At 38.2% G+C, this 12,050-nt stretch overlaps 1 protein-coding gene across 2 annotated transcripts in view; it reads right to left on the reverse strand.

Annotated features, from left to right (window-relative positions):
* phc2a (polyhomeotic homolog 2a (Drosophila)) overlaps nucleotides 1-12,050 on the reverse strand; it is a 39,680-nt gene extending 27,630 nt beyond the window's left edge. For both annotated transcript variants that reach the window (XM_058409242.1, XM_058409241.1), the window contains exon 1: nucleotides 11,938-12,050. The gene's annotated coding sequence lies outside the window, so the exon portion shown is untranslated. The remainder of the gene's footprint in view (nucleotides 1-11,937) is intronic.

A 12,050-nucleotide genomic window follows, 5' to 3' on the forward strand; every position in this document is an offset into this window, starting at 1 on the left:
CAATAATGATTTATTATCAGTTAAGTAATTGCGTCTCAAGACCTTTACTTGAGTCTGTCTGACATCAGTATGGTTTCTTTTCTTCTGTCTAGTTGTTTAGGCTCAGAGGATTTTCCTGCCAAAAACACACCGCAAGTCTGTAAGTACTTTGGCTGTGAGAGAGCACTAATCCCTGCTCTCCAGGCTGACACCTGAGATGAGAGAACAGAGACTCAGGTTACCTGCAAATCAAATGTTCTGCTGTCTAATGTTCTAATGTTCTTTCTAGAAAGAAACCTGAGCTGTATGAATCACAGGTCTCCACAATCGCTAATCTCACACAGTAAACAGGTAATCAAACAGGTTCCTTTAGAGCAGAAGTTACCCCTTTAAGTGTAAATTAAATTCCACTGATCTATTCAGTACAGATTTTTATGGATGTTATCCATTTAGTGTTATCCACATAGTATCCATAGAGCCACTATGGAGTTTTTTTTTTACTTACAGGACACATGAAGGTCTAGGTTGAGAATTTTTATTGCCTGTGGTGAACTTTGATAATGCCAGCTTGTGATTTCCACAAATTATAAATATAAATTAAAATAATATTCAAATATTTAGCTATTTAAATAATTAAACTGTTGGCATCCATGTGAAATCCAAGCTGAATTGAATCGTTCTACTCTGGATTAATCTCTTCTAATCTGCACATCACAAATACAGATGCTAGATCAGGAAACTGAAATGATGCAAGTGGTGTATTTTACTCTATCGAAAATTGAAGGGGTTTTTTTTGTATAGTTACTGGTTTCTACTCTGAAAAATATGTCTTACACTACTGCTACTGCACTTGTACACATTGACATTAGCATTAGCTAATAGCATTAGTAAATCCTGCTTGCTCTGGAACCTGCACTGACAAATTGATGATGATGTTGGATTTCATATAAATGAAGGTTAAAATATATGACTGCTAACCTCGTCCCTAACCCTGCACTACAAAATATTTACTGTAAAATGTATACTAATCCTTGTCCAAAGAAACTTTAGACTGAAGCAGAATACTTGAATATTTAGGATCTTGCTCAAGGATCCAACCATAGCAGCTTGGTGGTGCTGGGATATCAACTCATACCCTTCTGATCTGAAGCTCAAAGCACTAACCTTAGCCTGAGCCATTAGATATCCTAGTATACATTGGGTTTTGTGGCATTTTACTGTAAATCAATGCATCACCCAATCATTTCAGTGCAATCCTGTAAAATAATGAAACAATATTTAACTGGAAAATAAATATTACAAAAACTTTAAATCCTCTAAACCTTTGTGCCTCTTGTAACCTTTCACTGAATCTAAATTCTGACAAATATCCACTTCTTCTGTTACCAACATCTTGACATCTTATCAGCCCCATCATCCTGCTTACCCACACAGAAGGTTGCACATACACTAAAGAGGGTTTTGATGGAGTGGCAACAACTGTGATAGCAGCTGCTTTACGATGTATATACATCCTTCACTTTCACTCCAAAGGTCCTGATCAAAAGTCTAAGAAGTAAGACAGGATCATGTCTGTGCTTTGATGTGGCAGGATTTCTCAGAAGATGCTTGAGTCACAAGGATTCGTGGCTCAGTCTTGTCTAAAAGGCAGTGATGTATACTTTGTTACAAGGCTTTGGTATGCATTTGGCGTTGGGAAATGTTCTTCACAAAGGAGCAAGGAAAATGATTGCTCCACTGAAAATCAGTCATACATCACAGTCATTCAGATTCATTTCAAAGTTTTATGGTATGGGTTAGGTTTGGAGTTTCTTTGCACAACCAACTTTTGTAATAAATGAAGTGCAATGCAACGTAATAACATAAGATAAAAGTTGAAATCCTTTTATTTTTAGCAAGCAAAAGTTCTATCTCATAAAATTTCCACCATACATTCATGAAGCAAACTGTGTCAGTAGCCGGACAGCATTTCTTAAATCCTGTCACTCCTCACGGCAGATCAGTCGTGTGGAGTGAAATCCACTTTCTCATTCTTTTCTGATCCCCAACTCCTCCCAGGTCAGATGACTGAGACCCTATGCAATCATTATATCACACAGCAAAGACCAGCATGGGTGCCAAACTCCCATTGTTAAGGTGAAGCTGATTATCACAGAAAACTCTTTGGGTGACCAAAGAGACCAAAGAGGCCCTGTTCTTTCATTCACTTACATACTGGCTAGACCAGCATCAGCACTCCAAACAACCCAGATGGGAATGGATGTCATCTCATATGAGACTGTACACCTGCTAGGACATGTCCAGCTTCTTCCAAAATCCCAAAATCCCATGACCTCAGACATATAAAAACTTTAAAGCTGCTTTTATATCCAGTTGGCTTAGACACAGAGCAAAGACAAGCTTCCTCTCCCTCTCTCTCTCTCTCTCTCTCTCTCTGTCTCTCTCCATCTCTAAATTCAGGCCATCAGGTCATCAGATTGAATTAATGCCAATTTACTGAAGCAATTAGACATGCAAAATTTCAAGTACATTATCAAGTCTTTACTTAAAAGGGACTTGCGTCTGCTCGGCATCTTTCTTTCACACTTTCACTTCATTATTTTTGGCTGGCTGGCACTGCAGACTGCACATTATTCCAGTCAATTTGCCCTCTAGCCAGCATTAGTTATTGGTCCACCATAGACATTTATGGCAACTGAAAAATTGTCTTTGTCTTGCACAAAAAGAGACTGGAAAAGAACTGCCACTCACCTATCCCAGTCATTTTGAATCAAACCTCATGTTACTGACAGGAACTCCTGTTTCTGTACAGGGAGTTGGCATACGTGTTTATGTCTTTTTTCTTTTATACTGCAACTTACTGGTATTGTATCAAGCTAGAGGGCCAAAGAGGGGTTGCAACAGAAATGGGTAATTAGCCAAGCCCACATCAAACAGACAGCATTTCCTCAGGGTGGACTGACACCAGATGGATGAGACATCCAATCTGTGCCTGCCCAGACAGGCTAAAGCTGCACTCTGCCTGTTAACCAGCTAATAGAGGAACTGCAGAAATATAGACATTATTACTAATTAATTATGAACCAGCATCCAGCATCAACACGATTCTCTGAATTGTGGGTGTATGCTGTGTAAGTGTATACAATATGTACCTTAACACACTGTTAATAATTTCTCTGGTTCCTCAGATGAATTTGTCAAGTTTTACTGACCAAAGTAAAATCCTTCATTGCCTTCACATCTCAACTGAAACAGCCAAAACAGCACCATTTCCTCACCAACTATTAAAAAATAATCATCAGTGGTTCTTTGGACTGTTTAGGATTCCTTTGGCTCACTCACTTTGAGTAACTGCTTTCTCCTGGTTAGGGTTGCACTCTGGAGGATCCAGGTACTATCTATTCCAGGTACACAAGTAGGAATTGCAGGCCACCATGTGATACACTGATACACTCACACCTAGGAAGAATATATATTATGGCCAATCAAACTAATGGCATGTTTATGAGAACTGGGACTTTTTGGTTCTGCATTTTCCAAGGGCATTCTACATAAAGCCATTAAGGATTCTCACAAAGGAACAATCCAAAGAACTATTTTGACTCCTCGGTGAGGTGCAAAAGACTTTTCTAGACTTTTATGCACAACACACAATACCTCATCCAGATTTTGGTACAGCACATATTACATATATTGCATACATTTTCCTCTTCTCTCCTCTTCTCTTCTCTTCTCTTCTCTTCTCTTCTCTTCTCTTCTCTTCTCTTCTCTTCTCTTCTCTTCTCTTCTCTTCTCTCCTCTCCTCTCCTCTCCTCTCCTCTTCTCTTCTCTTCTCGTACACTCAATTCTATTTTCAATTTTTATTCCTTTTTCACCACGTCGTATTTTGTATGATTGTATAAGTAACAAATAAGATTTCAATTTGTTTTCAATTTTTCAGTACGTGGAAGATGACAGATACATGCTTTCATTGTGTTTAGCTATTTATTCTGAATATGCAGGACGATCTGTTACTATTAGCATAAGCATTAATAATGTGGATCCTTATTTCTATGGTGCAATTACCAATAAAACTATCGTCTCTTCTTCCAACCATTGATTTATTACTATTTATTCAGCTTCAAAACTCCCAGTACTGTCCATATCATAGAGCTTTTTCAACCATGTCTCCAGTTCATGCTTCCTGCACTGGACTTAAATCTGCTTTTGCCAGAAAACAGTCAGCGCTCTTGAAATGATAGAGTGTGTAATGAGTTATGATATCATGTACCCACCTTGGACAATGGCTATGAATGACACATGGCTAAAACTAATCACATAAACTAGCATGTGTTCCTGCCCAGCTAATGAGTTCTCAGACACCCTGCTCTCAGCATACGGGGCCAATCACACTAACACTGCATGCTGCGAATACTGACTTCTGTAAATTATGCACAAAGAAAAATGTAAGAGAGCTAGAGCGGCAAATCTGAAGGATACGTTGGAGATTAATTCTAGATTCGAGCTAGCAGTACATACCCTACTCTGCAGGTCAGAGGCAGTATCATTCAAAGCTATAGGAGCTTTGAGGTTTTCCATATCAGCCAAAGGGCCTTTGTAACATGCTGTTCACTTCTTAACATGCCTGCTTAGTGTAAGTCAGAGACAACCTGTCATAAATCAGGTGTGGGAGTGGAAGAGAGAGAGAGAGAGAGAGAGAGAGAGAGGGGAAGGACTGGTCACACATTAGCTGGTGTATCAGAGTCAGCAGGGTGTCGGTAAGAAACTTACTGTTGGTAAGAAACTGGAGAGCAATAACACACCCCAGTTACTCAAATAGTCTCCATAAACTCATATCAGTGGAACTTTAGGAAATCCTCAGCTTTTTTATGGTTTTTCTGTTACAGTTTCCACACTTGTTGGAGACACAACTTGTACATTTGTTTAAGAACTCATTATAACAACTATACAACTGAAAAACATAAACTCAATCTCAATACTTAATCTCATTAAGCATAATTAAACGTCATTATTCCCATAAAGAAAAAGTGAACAAGCATGGTGCTAATAAATCCTTCACTGCTCTCTGCTTTCCATTTACTGTTTGCCGCAGTCAGAGTAAAGACGTTTGTCCTCTCTTACCACATTTCTCTCCCTTGCTCTCCATCATCCGCCGCGTTAGTGCATTCCCTGCTTTGTAGCACCCTGCCAGTGGAAGATTTGTTGCCCTAATTTCCTTAAGATCCACCATAAACCTGCCTGCTTTGTCTGCAGGGGGACTACCGGTTTGAAATATGGCCCCTGCTGTCATGGTCTCGCTGATTGAAGAACCCAGCCGAGGGAGTCCGTGATCGTAATGTTGACATACTTGTGGTCAATGTCTGGTGTATATCATATGTTTTTCCATGACCAGTTAGATGGATATGAAGGACCGTATCTCTTGAACGTTATGAAGGCACTATTACAAATGCATTTCAGCAGGAAATGAAATTGTGTAGGTGGCTGATTGAAAATTCGAACATTCGTTTCATTGCACCATTTCAAGGTGACCTTATAGCAATAAAACAGGCATGAAAACAGCCTGATGGAGAGAAAATGAATAAGTAGCCATCTGTGCATACACACTTTTTCAAAAAGAAGAGAGCTCAAAGATGAAGTTTTTTATATAACCACTCTCATTTGCAGCATGAAGTGCATGTAGGTGTAATTTTAGATAAATCTGAGAAACAATTTGCAGGAATTGTTTATCCTGGACTCATTAACATATAAATCACTTGCCCACACAGCCTGATCATTTGAGGCTTTTAAAAAAGACAGTAATAGTCTCATGATTTCACTTGTTTGAGCTAAACAACCATGAATTTCCTTTATAGTGTTTGTGGAGTTGAAGCATGAAATGAGCTCAAAACAATTAAGCTCAGATTCCTCTGTCTTCCTGAATACCAAAAACTACAAAAAGCGAACTATTATTTTATTCTGATGTCTTCTCAAAGCATTTCACCAAATTGACAAAAGATTTCTTTTGCTTTGGTTGTTACTGTAGCACTTTAATGGTGCATTTTAAATAAAGTGAGTATTATTGATTGTTAAGTATTGAAACATATGGGGGGGGGAATCAATCGATTATGTTAATGTGTTTTTTTTTTTTATTATATTATGATTCCAATAGACCTAATTCCCAGGATCCTGTATAGTAGATTCAATATGGATCACAAATGCTATTACTCAATAAAGAAAAAACAGAGTGAAGGTTTTGCTTAGGAGAATGTTGTGTTGCATTTTCGAGTCACCAGTGTCAACGTGCTGCACGTTGTAGCTATGAGACATAAAGCTACATCTTTAAGTCTAAACACAAAAGATGTTGTCTTCTGCAGTTTCTTTGTACAAAGCCACATATCGATGGTCTTAGTAACTTCGGGAGAAAGTAAAGGAAAGACTATTTCCAGATGCCATAACGATAAGAGGAACTCTTTTGCTTTATGAATGTTCCAAATAAATATGACCATATCTTTTAGATATAGAAAATTGTAATTGTTGGTAAATTATTGTGGAGAAAGGAACTCTTCAGAAAGAGCTGTTATGTAAAAAAGAAACAATTTGCATTACTCCATGCCTTGATTGTTTTCTTATATTGTATTTTTTGAGCCTCTTGCTTGAGAAAGACAAATGAGTTTATCTGAAAAACTACAAGGTGTATTTAAATAATTCTACAAAATAAAGATAATGCATGTGAGATTGCTTCTGAAGAATAAGTTTATTTATATATATGTATATATATATATATATAACCAGGTCAGAGTAAGAGAAGATTTTTTTATAGTGGAATGTTTATACGATTGATTTTTTTTTGTAGAGGAATGGTGGAAATATATACCTACATTTAAATACACAAAGAAAAGTTTATAACTAATGGCTCCATTATTGCAGTTGATTATGTTTAATTTACTATACACTGTCAACACAATGAAAATACATTTAACGGTGGTGTTTAACATTTGGGGTGGAAAAATGACACCAACAAGCTGTTATAACTGAGGTCTATAAAGCAGCATTGGCATTGGTGTATATTAGAAAAGCGTTTTAGTTTGCTGCCAGCATGATCAGATATCAAACATGTAAACTGTATGCTGTATAGTGTAGAAAGAAACTCTGTGACCTGTGAACAGCTGCCTTTGTACTAGCACTTGAAATCAGCATGAGCCACCCTGCCACACTTTTCTCTCTCTCTGTCTCGCTCCCTCTGTCTGAAGCAACACTCACGCAGTTGTAAAGCTGCCGCTTGACTGGGAGAGAAATCAGAGCCACACGCGCCTCGGGGGGAAGCGCCACTCACAAAGAGCCTCAAAGCCTGCCAGGCCATGACTTATGGCTGGGAAAGTGTTTAGAGAACACAGGTGTAAAGAGCTATTCAATGATGCCATGATTTCTTTAGAGAGCAGCCTGGAGAAACAGCATGTATTTTAAAATAAATATCCTTAGAAGAAACAGAGCATCAGAGGTACAACAGAGAGGGATGGACATTTGGTGGACACACTTCTGTCTAAACAAATGGTGTCTCCTGTGCAGTTTGCCAAACGGCGACGGTTGCATCGGCAGCTGAACACCTGAGCAAACTCACATCTCAGGTCAAACAGCCACCTGTTTCAGACCACTCAAGCGTGAAGCGACAGGCACCTCTAAAAAAGTACAGGACAAAGGAGTTGACAGACTTTGTATGCAGTCACATCCATCCATCATGAAAAAGTCACTGCTGAGCGGCGAGACAGGATTCTGGACGACACTGGGCTCTAGAAGGCAGGATCTTTTAAATGCAGCACAGTTCAGGTTTAAACAAAGTCATTTTTAGCATAGTTTTAGCATAAAGTGTGTTACATATGGCACACATTTCCACTTAATGATGATCTTTATGCTGCAGTGATTTTTCAAGTACTTATAATATAACATGGCTGTTCATATACAGTGCATTGGAATTGGCACAATCTGGTCTCACTGATGTATCTTGTGGCATGAACGTGATATCAGGTGATACGACACAGTTTCTACATCTATTTTGTCTATAGAACTCACTTTTTCTTAATCATCATGCCTGTGACATTTTGTTTTACCTGTTTGCAAGTAATTGGAGTTTTTTTTTTTTTTTTGAAAGTGGAAAAATTGCTGTGTCCATCCCTTTATAAACAAAAAGCAACATTCCTTTATTTGTTCATTTTCAGTGACTGCTTTATCGCTCACCCGGAATACACCTTGGATGGAACACCAATCCATCCCAGTGCACAATGCACACACTCCTTCATATCTACTGGCAATTTAGTTTAGCGAATCCACCTGACAGCATGCTTCCTTAACGGAATCGAATAGAAGAAACCAGAGAACCCCGAGGGAAACCCACAAAACATGCATGTCACAGATAGCGATCTTGGCTCGACATGCTTTAATTACGATTGTGTAATTGTGTATCAATGAACCTGCTGTTTGCATCTCCTAGTTCTAAATGAACATTATTGGTTGTCTTTCAACATTTGAGATAGTCGACAAATAGAACAAGTGTCTGCACACACTTCAAAATAACTTACACATGTACTTGGGCATGTATATTGTAATAGAACAACTCCTGATTTAGCTTGTCAAACTTTTTAAATGGTTAAGAGAATAATTGGGTGCAACAAGTATGTGCTTGTAGGACTCCGACACATAAAACAGCCCTGTGAACATTCCTTTGGGGTCAAAAGTGACTGCTGGAAAAGAGAAGATGGGCTGAAGAGAGTTCAGCAAATATACTACCTGCTGACAAATGACTCATTTGGACAGGCATAATGAGAGAATGAGTGATACAGTAAGCTGCACTGAGATTGTCCGCATGGCTGGGTTACATCAGGTAGAAGATCAGGAGAATGTCACCATGAGTGAAGAGCTCGAGATTCTCGAGTAACCAAATGTGATGTCAACATATACTCTTTGGTTTAAATAAATGAATTAAATACACATTTTACATTTACATTTATTGGTCAAATGTTTGTGGACACCTGACCATCACACGCATACTGTATGTGTTTCTTCTCCAAGCTCCTACACACAATTATAGAGGATGTCTATGTATGCTGTATTATTAGGATTTCCCTGCAAACCATTGGGATGAACTGGAAAACACCAACTACATCTCAAGCCTTCTCACACAACATCAGTGTCTGAACTCACTAATGCTCCTGTAGATGAATGAGTCAAAAAATCCCCATAACCACGCTCCAAAATTTAGTAGAAAGCCTTTACAGAAGAGTGGATTATTATAAGAGAAAATGGTGTAATCTGTAAATAAATAAATCTAAATAATCTGTAACGGGATGTGCAGAAAGCCACATGGGTGTGATGGTCAGGTGTCCATAACATTTTGCCTGTATAGTGGATTTCAGTAGTTTATTCTGCTGTACTCAGGTTACTTTCTATGTAGAATTTCTATTTGCCCTCTGGGTTCGCTGGTTTCCTCCCACCTTCTGAAAATATGCTTTATACACTATACGTATAAAGCAGCTGAATGTTTTGAATCAAGTTGATGACATGACAGGGCATCAGCGTGGTGCAGCAATTAGTAATGACGCTTTAGAACTCCAGTCCTGAGCTCAGGTCTATCTGGAGTTTCTAATTGACCTCCCGAAATATGCTTGAGAATGGATTGCTACTGTAATTTGTGTGAATTCATTTTTGTGAATGTGCGTGTGTGTCCTGTGATGGACTGTCATCTCTCTGAGGGTGTTTTCCAGCCTTACACCCAGTGTTCCAGAGATTGGCTCCAGATCCACTATGACCTTGTGGAACAGTGACTTATTATGGAAACCTGCTGCCCTACAGTATATGTGTACATGTAAATGTGAATGTAAATGTAAATGCAAATTGCTTTGTTATACACTTGTCACACACTTTCACAGGCATTGTCAGTACATTTACAACTCAGACCAACTTCCTTACTTACTTAGTAATGAGCTTTAAACAATGGTATGAAAATCAATCCTTTCAATCATTTTGTTTTACTTGTTTTACACAAGGCCTTCAAAATATTACAGGCAGATCCACAGCTTTCACTATGGCTATTCTTGAACTTTTTTGGGGCTGCAGGTGAAAGGATTATTATTGAGTATATACATTATATTACAACATTAAGACCCATATGAATATTCAATACAAATCGTATGCTAAACTGTCCTCAAACACACACTACCTTGGAAACATTGCAAAATTCTCAATGTGTATAAATCTCTCTCATAGCTACTCTCCATTTATTTTTGACAAAATATGTAGTAATATGAGGACACTGAAGAAAGAATTACTTACAAGATTTATAATGCCCCGGAGACATGATTTAATGCGAACAAATCACTAACATCATTAACACATATTAATCAGTGCCTTTTTAATGATAAGCCAAACAAGCAACATTTGTTTTATACCATCAACGAGAAAAAATGAAGCCTACAATGCTCAATAACATGCTGTAATTAAATGTCAATTCGTACATTTGCATTATTTTACTTACGGTTTATTAATACTTAAGCTCATATTTTGTTACTGTGAACTAATGCAGTAAATAATGTTAGTTAATGGAAGTTTAATCTATGCTGTTAACTACATTCAAATTTTACAAGGCATTTTTATATTAATTGTTGTGATGTAATGTAATGGGTGTGGAATAGGTCAGTCTTTTACTGGGCTACCTTTAAATAGCCAGTGAGCTGTTTTTTATTTCATGCAAACTCATATACTTTGGTTGTAACTAAATCCTCCAGCATCATGGACATTAAGACCAGTCTATTTCCACTTAGTGCTCTGATCCAAACTGTAGGACAAGTTTTACTTCTTCTTTCCTGCCCTTTAGCTGTGTGAATCAACAATATAAAGTACACCTGTATTTCCTCTAAAGCTTGCTTGTAAAGATGTGAAGATGCAAAGTAGATCATGTCCTTCAACCCTTGTCTGCACTGATGCACAGGTGACTAATTTTTTACATATTTCAATACAAACCTTATGCAAAGTAAGAGTGCAGACAGGTTTGGGGTTTGCTGGGAATAAGAGTATCATTTTTAGCTCAGCACAGAGTGGACACGAGTGCAAGGCGAGCGTGGCTTGAGTCTTGTGATTTTGTTTACAAATCAGGGGGTGAGACTAAAGTGTGTGGAAAAGGTGCAGATGGTCATGTTATTTGAGATGCAGTGTGGTTAAACACGTCATATCAGCACCCCACAGGTCAATAGTAGAACGCTCTTCCGGTGTTCAATGCGCCGTCTCCTCTTGGGGATTAAGTGGGGTCTAGAAAGGTTTTAAATGTACCATTTCTCAAGTGGACAAAATTAGGGGACATTATGAGAAAATCTGCTCTTCTGTCACACTGATTGTCTCAAGTATATTCCTTAAAAGAAACTCTGAAGAGCACGACAAAACTGCCTTAGAGGGAAATATATGTGCGCTTTGTATCCCAGCCAGATCACTCAGTCCATCTAGTAACCATTTGTCCATTTCAGAGCAGAAATTCAACACACAGCAGTAGAGTATGTGGTGGAATCCAACTGAACAAACAGTCATGTTGAATAAGAAAACACATGCAGAGAAAGACAGTTTCTCTTATACATACTAACACTAATACTGTATGTACAACCTTCTCTCTTTCTCTCACTCCGTCTCTCATATATATATATATATATATATGGGGGTGGGTGGGTGAGTGGGTGTATATATATATATATATATATATATATATATATATATATATATATATATATATATATATATATATATATATATATATATATACACCCACTCACCCACCCACCCACACACACACAAACACATATATAGATATATATATATAGAGAGAGAGAGAGAGAGAGAGAGAGCCAGAGGTAATAAATAGCAAGATTCTCAACCCTGCAGCATGTATAAGGTTATAAAGGCTACATGCAATGTGCAGAAAGCAACAAATCTCCATGTCCATACCTTCTTCAGAGACCTCGTCCTCTCCCCTTGCTCTCGTTCCTTTCCTGATATCCTACACCATGTCTGAGTGCGGCTCTGTCCGACAGGACAGACTACACCAGGCACTGAGGAAG

The sequence above is a fragment of the Hemibagrus wyckioides genome, linkage group LG15, assembly GCF_019097595.1.
Source record: "Hemibagrus wyckioides isolate EC202008001 linkage group LG15, SWU_Hwy_1.0, whole genome shotgun sequence".
Lineage (NCBI taxonomy): Eukaryota > Metazoa > Chordata > Actinopteri > Siluriformes > Bagridae > Hemibagrus > Hemibagrus wyckioides.